Source organism: Calliphora vicina, chromosome 5 (genome assembly GCF_958450345.1).
Source record: "Calliphora vicina chromosome 5, idCalVici1.1, whole genome shotgun sequence".
Lineage (NCBI taxonomy): Eukaryota > Metazoa > Arthropoda > Insecta > Diptera > Calliphoridae > Calliphora > Calliphora vicina.
In genome coordinates this window covers 99649701-99667591 of record NC_088784.1, presented here as the reverse complement: position 1 = coordinate 99667591, position 17891 = coordinate 99649701, and the positions used below count along the sequence as shown (strand labels likewise).

Genomic DNA, 17891 nt, shown 5'->3' with positions numbered 1-17891 from the left:
CTATTATCCTCATTATAAATTCTGTTTTATTTTTTTTTGGCATTGGCTTAAATATTATTTTAATGGCATCAATTTGAAAGGATTTCATTTAATTAAAAATAATAAAATAAAAACTATTAAAACAGCAGCAACAGAAGGTTTTATTGTTTATATAAATATGTATATAATAAATGAACATACTACTGGAAATTAATTATATAATTAAAAAATAAAAATAACTTAATGTCATGTTGAAATTTAATGCATACATTCATTCTTTATAGTTTTGGAAATTTTCTACATTTTACATTTCATTTAATTTTCGCTTAATAATTATTTCCATTGTTTTACAACATAATACATCATAATTATTTGTACATTCTTACAGCAGTATTGTTTGTATTTAATTTTCCGTTTTTGTTTAGTGGAACAACATGACGTATAAGCGATATTTAATTGATCAATAAACTCATTAGAAATGTTACTCATACCACCAGGTGTATCGTGTGTATTCAATTGAAACGTGGTGGTGTAACGTTTATATAATCATGGATGTTTAACAACATTATTACGCAATTTAACGTTTTCGTTTCGTTTCTTTAATTTCATCGTTATTTTGCTTTATTTCAATTCACTGCTATTTTATATTTAATTCTTAAATCAGTCAGTTAACCTATACAATGTGTTGTTTGCATTACTTCCTTATTTCTATAGAACAATATGTATATCGCTACCTTAATATAGAAAGGCCCTAAACTCGTGTTTTTTTAAGTCGAGACTTTTTGGATAAATATTGTTACGAAACTGTACTTGAATTTAAATATATGTAACTGTTTTAACGGCTGGTTTAAAGTTGTATAATGCTTCGCAAACAGCAGTGCCTCTCAAACTGTATTATTGGTATCATGGTATTATTTCGTTTGAAGAGGATTTAAATTGGGTTTTGTTAGATAACTTACAAAAAAAAGTGAAGAATTGATTTTCCGGAGCCCCACTCAACGAAAACCAAAAATACCGCTTCCCTTTATTAACTATGTTGTCGCAGGCGTTGAGCTTAACAACTTTTCTAAACATCATTTTGCTATATTCGGGCATGTAGAATGTCAAAATACATGAAAAAGGCACAGAAAAATTAAAATTTCCTTTATTTAATAAAGAAAAACGGGATTTGGAAAATCCCGAAAATCCCAGGATTTAAAATTAAGAAATCCCGGGTTTCGGGATTTCTTAAATCCCGGGAACGGGATTCCCCGTTTGGCATCTAAACGTCAAACTGATTCTAATGTTATTAAACAGTAGCGGAACTTGTCCGTTGATAGAAAACGTGGTCACTATGGTAAGAAAGGTCCTGAATGGTATAAAAAACAATAATGTGGTATTTGTACCAAGAGATGCAAATCCAAATGGCTAAGGCCATTGGAGAGATATTGGGCTCTTGTTAAAAGAGAATTGAAGAGCACAAAAAAGGGGTACAAAAGTGTGGTAGATTTTAAACGGACAACCTGTTCGAACAAAGTGAAAGAAAGCACTTTAAAATCAATAATGGAAGGGTTTAAATGTTTGTTATACTAAAATAATTATTTAAAAACATATTAAGCTTATTACTAAAACTAATTTACGAAAATTCAAAAAAGTTTCGTATTCAATCCATATCGAATGTTTTCACTAGAAACACTACAATTTAGATGAAAATCTTGGACAATTCTTTGTTGTTAAAAATTTAGAACAAACCAAAAAAATTCAGTTATTTCTGGGCTTTTGATTTAATTAAGTCCACATATCATCAGTTAATGTCGATATGGTTAAAGACCCCTAAAATCGTGTGGACGAAATGCTTTCTTTATACACTAAAAAGATTAAGTCAATTTAGCATGTTTTAGAATGAGGGTAAAGAAATAATATCTATAGCTCAGAGGTCGAGTTTTTAAAATTTAAACACAACGAAATTTTTTAAACAAACAATAAATATGCATTTGTAATTAACCATAAAGAAAAAGATTTTATGAACATTTTAAGTACCACAGCTTATTCGCATTTGTGGAAATGTCTTTTCTCTGCTACTAATTAGAATAAGAACAAATATGTGCATACATTTAAGTGTACAGGGTATCTCTGTAAGAGCTATCATTATATGCATATATTTGAAAAATAAACGTTTACTTAGAGACACAAAAGTGATAATTGACTTCACGCTAGGTCAGATATGATTTCAGCATACTTAAGCACTAATAAAATAAACTGTATGAGAATAATTTCAACACAAAAGAATTGTAGAAAATAAACGTTTAAAGTGACTACACCCTTGATTAGTTAGAGACACATAAGTGACAATTGACTTTACGCTAAATTACCTGGGTTGTATAAAGTAACCAATTGACTTCTATCTACACTACAAAGAGCAGACACAAAATATATCAAAAATTAACTTTAAAATTTGCTTTTGTGGTTAGGCTGATAATGTTTTAAACCATAATCAAAGATATATCTACATACATGCATATTTAAAAACGAAAATATTTAAATACCCTGTACACTTATAAGATATTCTACACAGTATATGTTCAGCACGTCACATTCTACTCATTCAAAGTAAATACTGAAAACATAAAATTCCATAAATGTAGGTTTATGGTTGTTATAGGGAGGTATGCAAAAGAAAGAATAAATATGATGGTTTTTAATGTTGGTAATAATTTCTGTAAACCCCAACTACACAGAAAAAATAATCTGCAAATGACTTTCAACATAAACCCAGTTGTATTTAAAATGAACATATAAGAGAGCTGTGCGGAATCTTTTATACCCTTCACCAAAATATACTTTATGATAAAAATTGAAAAACAATTTATTCCCGATTTCAACCCATTGTTGGTCGGAATTATTACTGCGTTATATACATCGTTTGGAAGGTCTTTAGAATGCATATCAATAGATATCCATATTGTATATGTTAATGACTTAGTAATTCATATATAGATAAAAAAAATAGGTCAAAAATTATTGTAGTCTGGTTTTTTTTTTACTTATATATGAGCCATTTGTGGCCGATATTCTCGAACTTAAATACCAACCTAACCGGGACTATACCGATGCCCTCATCTTACATATTTGAGGGCATCGGGAAGTTGATTTAAACATACAGAATTCATTTTAAGCTTAGTTCACTAAAATCTTTATTCGGAATTAACAAATTTCATTCTTTCCCAATTTCTAATTCTTTAGCTTCATTCAAAGGCTTCAAATAGTATTTTAACGTTTTTACCTTTTAAAAATGGTGGTTTAATCCCTTAGTAGTTTTAAAATTGTAACAAGAACAACTAAAATTCAACTCAATCACCAGCAACTAAAGTTGCCAAACCGGTTTTCGAATTTTTCGGAAAACCGGGTTTTTTTCAATTTTCCGGTTTTTTTAAACCGGTTTTTTTGTCTCGAATTATTCGACAAAATCGAATATTTTTTAAAACTTATTTTAAGATTTTATGCGATTACTTTTAATAATTCCCATTGCCCTTTTTTAATTTTAAACAAATTTTAATACAAAAATGTTATATATAAATTAACAAACCAATGTAAGCTAACTTTAACAGATAGAAGTCAGAAAACATATGGAGCAAAATATAATCAGATAGCTTTTTAACATCACCTGTAATAAGTTCACTTTTAATAGATTTTTTGGTCAGAACTAAATGTAAGTTCATCAAGCTCTTATTTAGAATATATTGAAAATGACTCGCAAAATTTAGAAGCTCAGCTCAGTTTAACATTAAAAGAAGTTCAAAATCTACACAAAAGAACTAATATTGCAACAACGAGCGACTTAATAAAACAAGATTTTAATTATTTGGAAAAATTTTCAAAAATACCGAATTAAATATTTTAGACAATGCAATTTTAACAGATAATCCATGTTTCTTCTTTAATAAAAAACAAGTAAGAGAGCTATATTCGGCTGTGCCGAATCTTATATTCCCTTCACCAAATTATACTTTAAAATAAATTTGTTTAAATATTTTTAGGTAAACAAAATTTATTTTTTTTTTTAATTGGTTTTCCAAATTTTTTTTTTAAATTTTTATTTAATTTTTTTTTTGAAAAAAGTTTTTTTACAAATTTTTTAAAAAAATATTTTTTTTTTAAAAAAAATTTATGACAAAAAAATTGTTTGATGAAAAAAAAATTCGGGTTAAAAAATATTTTTCCCGATTTTGACCCATTGAAGGTCCAAATTACTATAGCCTTATCTACATCGTTGCAATGGACTTTGAAATATCTATCATTAGATATCCATATTGTCTATATTAATGACTTAGTAATCCAGATATAGATCAAAAATAGGTCAAAAATCGAGGTTGTCCCGGTTTTTTGCTCATATCTCCGTTATTTATGGACCGATTTTGCTGATTATAAATAGCAAACTTCTCGAAAGCATGTCTGACAGAATTATTGAAGATTTGGATCCCGAAGATATCTGGGGTCTTCAGAAAATTGATTTCAACAGACAAACGGACAGACAGACGGACATGGCTTAATCGATTCCGCTATCTATAAGGATCCAGAATATATATACTTTATATGGTCGGAAATGAAAAATGTAGAAATTACAAACGGAATGACAAACTTATATATACCCTTCTCACGATGGTGAAGGGTATAACAATTTAAGGAAAAAAATACAATTTTATATAAAATTATCTATTAATATACATCCTTTCTTTTGATTTCAAGTTCTGTGTTATTTGATTGAAGGATTTTTTAATTTGTTTTAATAAAAAAATAATTTAATATACCGCAATTCTTAAATTGACAAAAATGGCTAAAAACCGGTTATTCGAACCGGTTTTTGATAGAAAAAACCGAAAAATTACGCTTTTTCGAATTATTCGAAAACCGGTCTATAGAATATGTCAAATATTTGACAACTTTTCAAGCAACTCGCCGTTACTATTTATATACACCGCGACATCTTCTAGAAAATTCGAGCAGCTTTTATATCTGTTTCACAGTTAATTTATAAACAATAACAGCGTGCTATCAACATTGTTTATAAGTAGAAGTTTATAGCGATTGAAATGTTGATAAACATAAACGTTGCAAGCAGCCGTTACAGACCATTGAATTCAAATTGATAACGCAATTTCGTAACAGTATTCATTCATCATTCACCCATTAAATGATTAAATTATTGTTAATTCAAATCTATTCCAAATTGATTTTTTCGTCATTCATTTTTGTTTTTGTTTTGCTTTTAATCATTTACAAAATGAATAAAAAAAACTCACTAAAGCCTTTTTTAATGGATTTTAATTGCGTGATTCAAGAATAAATTCTTAAAGGAATAAAGTCAATAAGTTTGAGTTACTAAGGAATTAAGACAAAGAATTAATATTTAATTTGATTTTGAAAATTGGATTATGAATTCAATCTTTTGAACCTTTGGTTCGAAATTGGTTTACTTTTCCTTATGAAAATTTATATGAATATTTTGTTCAGTGTATATATTTCAACTAATTTAAATGCAAAAAAACAATGTTAAAAGTAGTGGCGGCAAATAATAAATCGTTGCAAAAAAAAACAGCCTTTAGCTCAGTTTTTCTGAAAAATTGTATGTATGTACTTCGTTCGACTCATGCGGAAACGGAAATTGAAAATAGAACACAAAAAAAAGTACCCCACACTTAAAAAACTAGAACACTTTATGGTTTTAGTTTCTATTGTCCACTTGTTACGCAGGAAAATTGTTTGAAGTTTTTGAAATTAATTTTCTAGTTCCGTATCACTAGTGTATCAACCTCAATTTCCGTTTAGGCTAAACCAAACGAATGTATGAGTAAATATTCACTTGTATGTGTGGAAAATATTGTTTGTGGTGATAACACATTCTAAAAGATGGGATACTCATTCCACTCTGCCTTATCGCTGAACATGTCACAGCAGGACTTTTATTCTCCACGTCTAGGTTTCTAGATGTTACATTTGAGTCCACATGAGAACTAAGAATTGCAGTGTCATCTCTAAAGGTGGAAATGATTAATTATTTGGAACAGGAAAATCAGAGGTGTATAATAGGTACAGCGTTGGTCCTAGATCAGTTCCCTGAGGAACACCAGCATTGATCGCATAATCGCTTGTCACATAAACGACGCACTTTATCCTAAACAAGCGATCTGTTAGCTAAGTCTCTAGCATTTTGTGTGTACTACAAGGCAGTAGGCATTTTATCTTGAGTATTAGACCTTTATAATAAACCTTGTCACAAACCTGTTCACAACATCGGTTGATTTTATGGTTTGTTCAATCCAGTCTTTCAAATGAATCCAGAGAAAATATTTCAGTGTCGTTAAATCAGAAGAACTAGGCGGCAAATTAGCATTGTCAAATCCAGAAATTACTCAACCGGGAAATTTCTCATGCAACACTGAATTGTTTGGATGGTTGTGTGGCTTGTGACGTCATCTAACTGAAACCACAGATGTCACTTTAATGTCAATTATGTTCATTTGTTGTTAATTGGATTAAAATGAATGACGAGAAAAAAGTGCGTACTAAAATTATTAAATATTTTCCACAAAACCCAACTTGGTCTTACAAAAAGTGGGCCAAGCAATCAAAGGTCTGCCGTCAAACTAATTCCAATGTTATTAAACAGTATCGGGAGAACTTGTCCGTTGATAGAAAATCTGGTTCTGGTAGAAGGAAAGGACCAAATAATGTTTCCAAAGCCAATAAATAGAAAGCATTTTCAAAAGTGCCCCCAACACATCCAGTAGGAAAGCAGTCCGGTTAGCTTAGTACTGGTTTAAAAACATACAAGGCTCAAAAAGTTCCTGACAGGAACTCTGCTAGAATTTAGAGGTCAAAGACAGAGCACAGAAATTAAAATCATATTTAAAAAAAAAAACATGCTGCAATGGATGACGAAAGGTATGTTCCGGGTCAATATTTTAATGTTGCTGATGCTCGAGGGAATGTTGTAGAAAAGTTTAAGACCCAAAAACAGAAAATTTTCCCAAAAGGTTCTTGTTATGGCAAGCAATATGCAATGTGTCTATAAATACCGAAATTTACATCAAGAAATGTTTACAAAAGAGTATGCTTCCATTCATAAGACTTCTGAATGTGTCCACTTATTTTTGGGCTGATTTGGCATTCTGTCACTATGGTATGCAAGGTCTTGAGTGTTACAAGAACAATAATATGGTATTTGTACCAAGAGAGGCATATCCTTCAAACTGCCTGGAGCTAAGGCCAGTGGAGAGATATTGGGCTTTTGTTAAAAGAGAATTGAAGAGCACAAAAAAGGTGTCCAGATGTGTGATAGATTTTAAACGGAGATGGACAACCAAGTTTTCTTGCCGCAAGTCTGAGTTTATAGTAGAGAAAGGCAAGAAGAAGAGGGGTACACACTTGCTTGGACTGGCAAGTCTCTTCAATTTTCTTTTGTTTTCGTATTTTCACTATGGCGGCTATTAGGTTTTGACATACAAAATTGAACACAGACTTGCTGTGTGTAAACAGACGAGCAAGTTTAAAAGAGAATCGAAGAGACTTGCTTCAAGTAAACTTGCTGTGTGTTAGTGCTTTTGCTCAGACAACTTTGTCTTGACAACAAACGTCATTAATTGTTATGATAAATATTTGTCAAGTATAGACAAGGGGTTACAACTGAAATTCTCTATATCTCTATTTTAATATAAATGTTTATGAGAATTTGATGAATAGTTATACAAATTGCATTATTTTTGATGATATAATCGATAACTTTGGTTGTCACAATGAATATGTTGTTTTGTATAAAAAGCTTTTATCTTCTATGACTAAATGTTTTATATTTGTACAAGGAAATAAAATCTTGGATTTCCATCATTTTTTTTTTGCTATTAAACTAACATTTTATTACATAAATAGTATTTTTATGTAAGATTTTCTACTTGACATACTATTGTTCATGCTTAGACATGTCCAAACATGCTATATCTTCTTCTATATGGAGGAAGGAGGTCTGTACACATATTTATAAGGAGCTATTGTTTATTATTTATTGGCTGTAAGCAATTTATCAAGTATGCAACACACATACACAACATGCAACATATTGAATTTCATAGAAATATCTTCTATTGCAACAAATCAAAATCTTATGTTATTGAAGTGGCTGAGGGAATGACAGTCATCGCATGCATGTGATGTTAAAACTCGTTAAGAATAATATAACGATTTCAATAGAAGTTTATTTAACAAATAAAACAAACGATTATGCAACAGCATTCGAAAAAAAAATCTTTTAATACTGAATCCTAATGGAAGCAGGACTTGATGTGGTTTTATTGTTTTTAATAACGGTTAGGGGTATTTTGTAAATGTCAAAGTTGTTGTAATCTCATTGAAATGTGTGAGTATTTTTACAAAACTTTAATGACGCCTACGTGAGAATTGTTCAATTGTTTCACATGAGTGAGTAATTATGGGTTAATTGTTGTCGGAGATGGAAAATAATGAGCTCATTTTTTTATTTTACATTCACATAGCTGTGGAAACCACTTATTTCGGCATAATCATTTTTCTTTTTGGATATTTTTTCCAAACTTAGAAAAGCATCCAAAGTTTCCTTGAATGTTTAAAGATATAAAACCAAAAACCTTGGAAATAAATCTAACTTTCTAAAGAAATAGTCCGATTATAATAAAATGTCCCATGGCTATAGAATAGGTACAGTCGGGTTTAAGTTTTGACTTTAGAATATCGGAAAGCGGCTCCAAATGAGTCCCCTCGGGTGTATGCAAAATTTAAAATAATCCCAGTTTTTTGTTTTCGTTCCGATCGGATTTTTTGCATTTGGGGCCTTATGACCCCGCCCCAATATTCTAAATCCGAAGGATTTTCGGTTAACGTAATAAATCCATTTTTCATCACAAGTAATGAGCCGGTGAAAAAATTATTTTCTTTTAAAGCGTTCACACATCATTTCAGACATGCAAAATCGTCTTTCAAGGTCTTTCAGCTTCAATTCGTATGACACCCAATTTCCCTGCATTTGGATAAATCTTGCTGATCGGAAACGTTTTGAAATTATTAATTGAGTAGCTCCCATTGATTTTGCAAGCTCTTGTTGAGTTCTACAACAATTTTCATGGAGTAATGCCTCCAATTCTTGGTCTTGAAACTTTTTTGACTGACCTGATCGATATTTGTCTTCCGTGTCAAACCACTTCTGAACCACATAAACCATCTATTGCACGTTGAAACTGATGAAACACATTCAACATAAGCTTCGTTGAGAAATCGGTGTGCTTTTATCAAATTAAAGAAGTAAAGCAAAACACTCCGCATATGACGCTTTGTTGGTACAAAATTCGACATTTTCGAGGCAAAACAAAATTTGTTGTTTACACTATAATGTTCAATAAATAAATGAGAATAAATGACTGATATGTACCCTTCAAAATGATATATAATTTTATTAAAAACTAAAACCGCGTTCAAAAGATACGCCATCTGTTGTAAGTCTTACATACATAAGAAGTCTTATGAATGGAAGCATTCTCTTTTGTAAACATTCCTTGCTGTAAATTTCGATATTTATAGAGCACTTTGTATCAAATGTTTGGCTTCTTTTTTGGCGCAACTGCATATTACTTGCCTTACCAAAGAAATGTTTGGGAGAATTTTCTGCTTTTGGATGCTAAACTTTTCTACAACATTCCTCGAGCATCAGCAACATAAAAATATTGACCATTATGCAGCAGGTATATTTTTTTAAATACAATTTGACTTCAATTTCCCTACTCTGTCTTTGGTCGCTAAATTTTTAGCAGAGTTCCTGAGCTTTGTATGTTTTTAAACCTGCATTGGATTTAAATTTTCGTACCAAATAGTCAGAGTACTGAGCAGACTGCTTTCCTGCCGGATGTGTTGGGAGCTCTTTTGAAATGCTTTCTATTTATTGGCTTTAGAAACATCATGTGGACGATTCCTCTACCTGTACCAGGTTTTCTATCAACGAACAAGTTCTCCCGATACTGTTTAATAACTTTGGAATCAGTTTGACGGCAGACCTTTGACTGTTTGGCCAACTTTTTGTAGGACTAAGTTGGGTTTTGTTGAAAATATTTAATAATTTTAGTACGCACTTTTTTCTCGTCACTCATTTTAATCAGATTAACAATAAATGAACATACGTTTCAAAGGTAACTTCATCAAAAAAAAAAATCAAATAATACTTGGGTTAAAAAAAAGATTTAAGGATAAACGTGTGGTAAGGTTTTTTCGATCTCACTCCTTATTGAGGACTGGAGGACTTTATTGTAATTGTTGACATAATTCTTCAACAAAATTCCAAAGATTTTCTTTTGTTTCAAAAAGTAAAAAAAAAAAATTGGCTGAAATCAAAGCGAATTAATAAAATACCCGGTATTTTTTTAAATTTAAATAAAGCTAACTTAATAAAATTTGTATCTGGTTGATATTTCTTCTATATTCGGAAAAATAAAATTTCTCCATGTTGAAACAAATACAAATTCTCCATTTTTACACATAAATTTCTAAATGAAAAAGCCTTTTCTTCATACACTCTCTATGTTATCAATAATATTTTTATCATAAAAAAATACTTACAGAAATATGTATATACAAATAACAATAAAAGGACGAGACAGGAAAGAGAAAATCCTGAAAAGTGGTATGAGAAAATCGTTTTGAAAATAAGCCATATTACTTCGAAGTGGCAACTACCCATGTAAACAAAGTCGTGCATGCACACTTGCCAACCTGCTAAAATATTTTAAGTATTCTTTTGATGTCTTCCTTAATTGAGGGAGTGGGGGAACATAAAATACACCTAGTATATATGCATGTTTTTGTTTGTGAAAGTTGTGTATTTTTATGATTTATTTGTATGTAAATATTTTACTTTATTTACATACGCATTAAATATTTAATTCTACGAGGGCGGTACGATTTTGGAACATTTCTATAGGTATTGTTACGATTTTACCTTTTAAAAACGGTGGTTTATTTCCTTTAAATAATCTGGATACATTTGATTGCAAATAAAAGCAGTTTAGTAGTTTAAAATCACTTTATTTATTTAAAATGTTCAACAACAACAATTCAAATAGTCACTCAGTGTTTTTATACACGTTTATAAATTCGCAGAAATACACACACTTTATAATGTGCAAGTATACACTGGCAATGCAGTTGATGTCTTTACTTAACGATGCATCAAATTATACTCATCCCCTACTGTAACCGCATAGATTGTTTTTAACAGTCAAAACTCGTATATTCGAATTCTAAAACTTTCGATGTTAATGTTAGCAGCTTCAACATTTAATGTTGCCATACTTAAAAACAACGCTAAACAACCGCATGCTATTAACATTGTTGATAAGTAGAAGCTTCTACTGATGGACATGTTTTTAACCCTAGGTCTCCACGTAGCAATATTTATTGCTGCAATTGTCAAATTTGATTGCGTCAATGAAATTTGCGAGTGTAGACCGCAAATTGCCATATGTAGCAATCCATATTGCTAAGCAATAAGCTGTCAGTTCAGTTGTCATTAATGTAAAATTTCTTTTTTGTATGATTCGGTGCGATTAATTTTCATACATATTTAATTTATTTAAGTACCAAAAATAAAAAAAAATAAAAAATTTGTGAAAAAAAACATTCAACACAAAATATAAGCAAAATACACCTCAGTTTTTCATAGAACTTCTCGTGTTGAAAATTTTGTATTTGTGACGAACATTTTCTCCACCTAAAGCAATCAGCAATCGCTCTGCTGTTGTTCTGCCGACGTTATTGCTTGTGCTTAGCAATAAAAATTGCTACGTGGAGACCTGGGTAAACATGATGAATTGTAAAGGCAGTCGTTACTGACCGTTAAATTCAAATCGCTATTTCTAATTCGTAACAGTATTTTAGCAATCTATGTATAATTTCAGCACTTTTTTCTTAACAAAATTTGTTCTGCTTAAAAGGACGTTTTACCTTCTTCAATGGCGGAACTGGAAAGTGACATTGTTTACCCCAAGATAAATTTGTTAAAGAATTTATTTAAATAAAATTGGTTATTCAATTGAATTTTCAGACTTTAGGGAATAATTCTCTGAAATTTTATCAAAATAAGCTAATAATTATGAAATAATTCATTAGCTTTTTTAGACAAAATCCCAATGTTTAAAAAAGTAAGGGGGTCAAAGGTCATATTTTTCATGATTTGAGATTTTTTCATAGAAAGTTAATATAAACTTGTTTTTAGAAGGGAGTTTATGCAATCAATCTTAAACGGTTGATATTGCAGAAAGCGTTAGATTTCAAATAAGGACTGAGATCGAAAAAACCGTAACACACGTTTTTCCTTAAAACTTTTAAACCAAGTATTTATTATTTGATATTTTTTTTATCAAGTTACCTTGGAAAAATATGTCAGTTATTATGTTTAATGACAATTAGGTTCATTTGTTGTTGATCTGATTAAAATGAGTGACGAGAAAAAAGTGCGTACTAAAATTATTAAATATTATCAACAAAAACCAATTTTGTTGGCCAAACAATCAAAGTTCAAACTGATTCCAATGTTATTAAACAGTATCGGAAGAACTTTACCTTTAATAGAAAACCTGGTTCAGGTAGAAGGAATGGTCTACATAATATTTCGAAAGCCAATAAATAGAAAGCATTTTCAAAAGAGCCCCCAATACATCCAGTAGGAAAGCTGTTCGGTTAGCTCAGTACTCGGACTATTTGATACGAAAAGTTAAAGCGAATGCTGGTTTAAAAACATACAAGGCTCAAAAAGTTCCTGACAGGCACTGCTAAAAATTTAGAGGTCTAAGACAGAGCACGGAAATTGAAGTCAAATTTTATAAAAATAAAATATACCTCCTGCATAATGGATGACGAAATATATGTTCTGGAAAATTTTTCGCAGCTTCCGGGTCAATATTTTTATGTTGCTGATGCTCGAGGGAATGTTGAAGAAAAGCTTAGCACCCAAAAGCAGAAAATTTTCCCAAAAAGTTATTGTTATGGCAAGCAGTATGCAGTTGCGGCAAAAGAAGCCAAACATTTGTTACAAAGGGCTCTAAAAATACTGAAATTTACATTAAGGAATGTTTTCAAAAGGGCATACTTTCACTCATAAGACTTCTTAATGTGTCCACTTATTTTTGGCCTGATTTGGCATCTTGTCACTATGGTAAGCAAGGTCTTGAGTGGTTAAAGACTAATACAGTACACTCGCGATAATATGAACTAATTAAAACCAGGCCAGTTCACTTTTGCAAGATTGTTCATATTTGCGAATGACAGCTAGGGAAGTCCAAAAATGATTAAGCAGGGTAGTGGCTAACCTGTTGATTTAAATTTGAACTCTGTGTAGAATCTTCACTGTAGATAGATAAAATACGTTGAAAAAAAAACAAAAATAAGCTGTACATATTTTAAAAAGCTTTAAAATACGAACAGCTTAGTTCACTAAGTTCATATTTTAGAGTACCCTATGGAAGTAAAAAGTGTTAATATATTGGGGTGTTCATATTATCGCGAGTGCACTGTAATGTGGTATTTTGTACCAAGAGAGGCAATTCCTCCAAACTGCCTGGAGCTAATCCCAGTGGAGAGATATTGGGCTCTTGTTAAAAAAGAATTGGTGTCCAAATGTGTGGTAAATTTTAAACCGAGATGAACTACCTGTTCGAACAAAGTGACAGAAAGCTCTATAAAAACCTTAATATAAGGGTTTCGGGAAAAGGTTCATAAATTCATCACTATTGATTAGAACTATTAAAATAATATTTTTGTAATAATAATTTGAATCGAATAAACATAAAATCAAAACTGTAGGTTTAGTGGTTTCTTTTTTATTTTCAGTTTTTTCGATCTCAGTCAATTTGCTCAGATCATGAAGATGTGGCCAGTTTTGGTTTTTATGCCCAGTTTTGATTTTTTGCAACTAATATTTTAAAGTCTTGCAAACTTGCATAAAATTCCTATTTTTCTTATTGAAAGTATTTCTTGTTCCATTAACCCCAGTCGTAACTTGCTCTTACATAAAGTTCGTAAATTTCTTATTGAAAATATTACTTGTTCCATTAACCCCAGTTGAAAACACTAAAATACATAACAAACAAACATTTAATGTCTGTTATAGTTACTTTTCACAGAGGTGTTGGTTACAAAGTTACATTCTTACTCGTATATATCAACATATATTGCATGTCCTCGCCATAAAACTACTCGATTGTGGTGTTGGTGGCGACAAGTTGATGATGGCTATACACGAAAGGGAGCAAAATCGTTGAACATCGAGTATAAAAACATAAACAATCTGCTGCTTCTTACGAGCTGAAAGGAATACGTACTAACTGAAGGTTAAAATTATATAATGACGGTTTTTTATGACTCATTTATTTATCCTTAGACAATGTTTTTATATGTGGCGTCGTAACCAATACTATAAATGCTATACTGCTACTATGTATTTAAACAAGCTACTGATTATAGCCATAGATAAATATGTGTAGTACATGTAAGGGTGTTCCAAACTTTCATTTGCAAAATATAAAGTGTCTTTAAAAATAGGGACTTCCGTACTTTGACAGTTGATAGCGGTCATATTATTGAAGCTACATCTGTCGAATTGGCTGTCATTTATTCAGTTGGTTTTGCCAAATCACTATGGACGGATATAGTGTTGAACAACACTTGCAAATGATAAAATTGTTTAATAAAAATGGGTGTTCTGTTCGGGCAATGAGGCCCATTGCTAGATGAATGGTTACGTCAACATACAAAATTGTTGAATTTGGGACGATACCAATCCGCATGAGATCCAAGAGCAATAGTCAATAGTCCGAAAAAGTCACTATTTGGTTTGGATTTTGGGCTGGCGGCGTCAATCGTCCATATTTCTTTGAGACCGACATTGGACAGCCCATCACTGTCAACGACGGGCGCTATAGGTCGATAGTTTTCAACTTATTTTAACCTGAATTAAATGAAATGGACACCAACGAGATGTAGTTTCAACAAGACGGAGCTACGTGCTACACAGCTCATGCCACATTGGACACGAATGATTTGAGGGCATGGTCATCTCACGTGGAGGAACTGGCAACCTTTAGGTTTTTCTTAATAAACCACAGCGACATTCAAAGTCAAAATAACCCATGTCATTGATCAAATTCAGCCTGATTTATGCGCCAGAGTCATTTAAAATCAAACGTTTGAGATGCGCGTCACCGAGGGAAGCCGCAGCGGACATTTGCACAATGTTATATTCTATACATAATGGCGTCGATTGGCCCTTCAAACGAATAAACAAATGACGATAATATACAAACATTTGTAAGACTGGATCCAAGTACACAGTCAAGATTGGCGGAGATTAATGGTGTGGGACTGTATTATGTATCCATACGATGAGAAAACTATGTCCTAGTTTGGAGATTCCAGCACGAAAATTACCCCAAACACACATCTTGTAACCATCCGGTTACAATCCAAACTAATTCAAAGGACACAATCGAATTTGTTCAATGCATTTTTGCAGTGAGCAAGTAATAAAAATCGAGGGCTATCCAACAAAATACTGAATCTTTATCTTTGGGGTCAGATAATAATTGCAAAAATGAAACCTAAGTTTCCAATGTTTTCTCAATACTATTGGCGGTATTCTTAAAACTGCGGGATTTCTTTAAATTGTTAGCTTTACATTTGTACAATAAATTTCATTTTCCCAACTTTCTGACAACATATGGATTCCGCGACAAAAACAACTGCCCCTCTTTTCAAGCCAAGAACGAATTAAGTCAATTTCGGATACTCTGTTCTGAAGCGTATCCCAGAGGGATCGTTATGCATCGATCGAAACAAATAGTAGTCGGACGGTGCAAGGTCTGGACTATAAGGCGGGTGAGGCAAAACTTCCCAACCACTTTCTTTCTAAATAGTTTTTAACAGGTATTACGACATGTAACCGAGTGTTGTCATGATGGAATATTACAGTTTCATGTCTGTCCGCATATTTTGGGCTTTTTTCGTTGCTTTCGGAACAGGTTTCATGTGATCCCAGCGTGAAAAAATAATAGGACTTCAGTTTCTAGACCTTCTAAAAAGCATACTTACTCATTCTAAAAGCTTCGATACTCATTCCACACTGTCTGCTCTTAGAAGGTGTTCAAGAAGCCCTATGAATCCCCTTCTAATAACAAGTGAGTAAATGAAAATAGTCTACATCATGGTACAATCAGTTACCAGGTACAATTATTAGAGAGAGTTTCCAATGTTCACCCTTAAAACGTCAAACTATGTATTTAATCACTTAACTTTTTTTAATTTGTTACCGCGATATTTTTAAAAATGTTAAGTTTTAACTGAAATTATAAACACTTATTAAAAAAAATATAGTTTTTCTTCAATTGCTAGTAAATTTTTGTAATAAAAATTTTAATTCAATTATTTTTTTTGGCATTTCCTTTTTATATTTTTTAATTTTCTTTTGTTTGACGTTATAGGGAATGTATAATTGAGAACATACTTTCTAATAATTGTACCTTGCTAATTCTACAATGGTCTACATCAAAAAATAAAATACTCTGCATCTCTTTGATTAACTCTCTTTACAAATTTACAAAAATAAATTGCTTGTTGGCTACCAGCAGCCCATCATAAGTAGGCCTTCTCTCAGCCCTCTAACAGCAGTGAGTATGCAAGGCCTTGGCTCGCAATGACGCAATTAAATGATTTTGCCATGCGGCTAGAAGTCCTCGTATCTGCAAAATGAGGCATTTATTAAGGCCTTTTACTGGCCAGATTTCAGCAGCCCATAATAGATGAGATCCTTTTGGTCCCACTAAATACAGGGAATTACCTTAGCGCCATGTATATTTGGCTTTCACATACGATCTCTTATGCTTCAGGTTATCATAATGGATCCATTTATAATCGCAAGTAATGATTCGGTGAAAAAAAAGATTTACTTTTACAGCTTTCAAGCAGCATTTCAGACATAGAACATATTATTTCTAGTTCTATGCGCATCAATTCGTATGGTACCCAATTTCCTGCTTTTGGATGAACCCTGCTGCTTGCAAATGTTTTGAAATTTCTGATTGAGTAGCTCCCAATCATTTTGCTCAAGCTCTTGTTGAGTTCGACAACAATCTTAATGGAGTAATGCCTCCAATTCTTGTTCTTCAAACTCTCTGAAACATCTCTTGCACGTTGAAACCGCTGAAACACATTTACCATAATCTTCGGTGATCAATAGAAAATACTGTTATACACAAGACTTTCCAAAGAAATACTGTTATACACACAATTTTCTATACCAAATACTATTTATATACAAGATTTTCAATAGAAAATACACAAGATTTTCTAAAGAATTACTGTTATACACAAAATTTCCATAGAAAATACTGTTATACACACAATATTGTTTAATCGGTGTGCTTCAGTGGCACGTTTTTTTCAAATTAAAGAAGTAAAGCAAAACTTGCCGCATATGAAGCTTTGTTGGCACAAAATTTGACATTTTCAAATCAAAAAAAAACTTTGTTGTTTTCACTATAATATTCAATAAATAAATGAGAATAAATGACAGATATGTACCCTTCAAAATGACATATAAGTTATTAAAAACAAAAACCGTGTTTAGAGGATACGCCATTTTTGTAAATCCTGCATTTTTAAGTATATACACTCATAAAAAAAATTGAGTAATCCATACTTAAATCAAACCGGAGCGGTGTCAATAGTAGGGTAAGTACGGATTTTCTTAAATCGAGTACAAAATACTTGATTCAAGTACGGATTCATCAATCCCAAAAATCTTAATTTTAGCTCTCCCTAAGTACGGCCGAGATTAAATTAATCTTAAAATGAGTTTGCTTCAAGAATTC

General features: G+C 31.6%; 1 protein-coding gene across 2 annotated transcripts in view; it reads right to left on the bottom strand.

Moving 5' to 3' along the window:
* Positions 1 to 17891, bottom strand: part of Mtmr6 (Myotubularin related protein 6) — a 54728-nt gene that overhangs the window by 28419 nt on the left and 8418 nt on the right. The gene's annotated exons all lie outside the window — the stretch shown is intronic.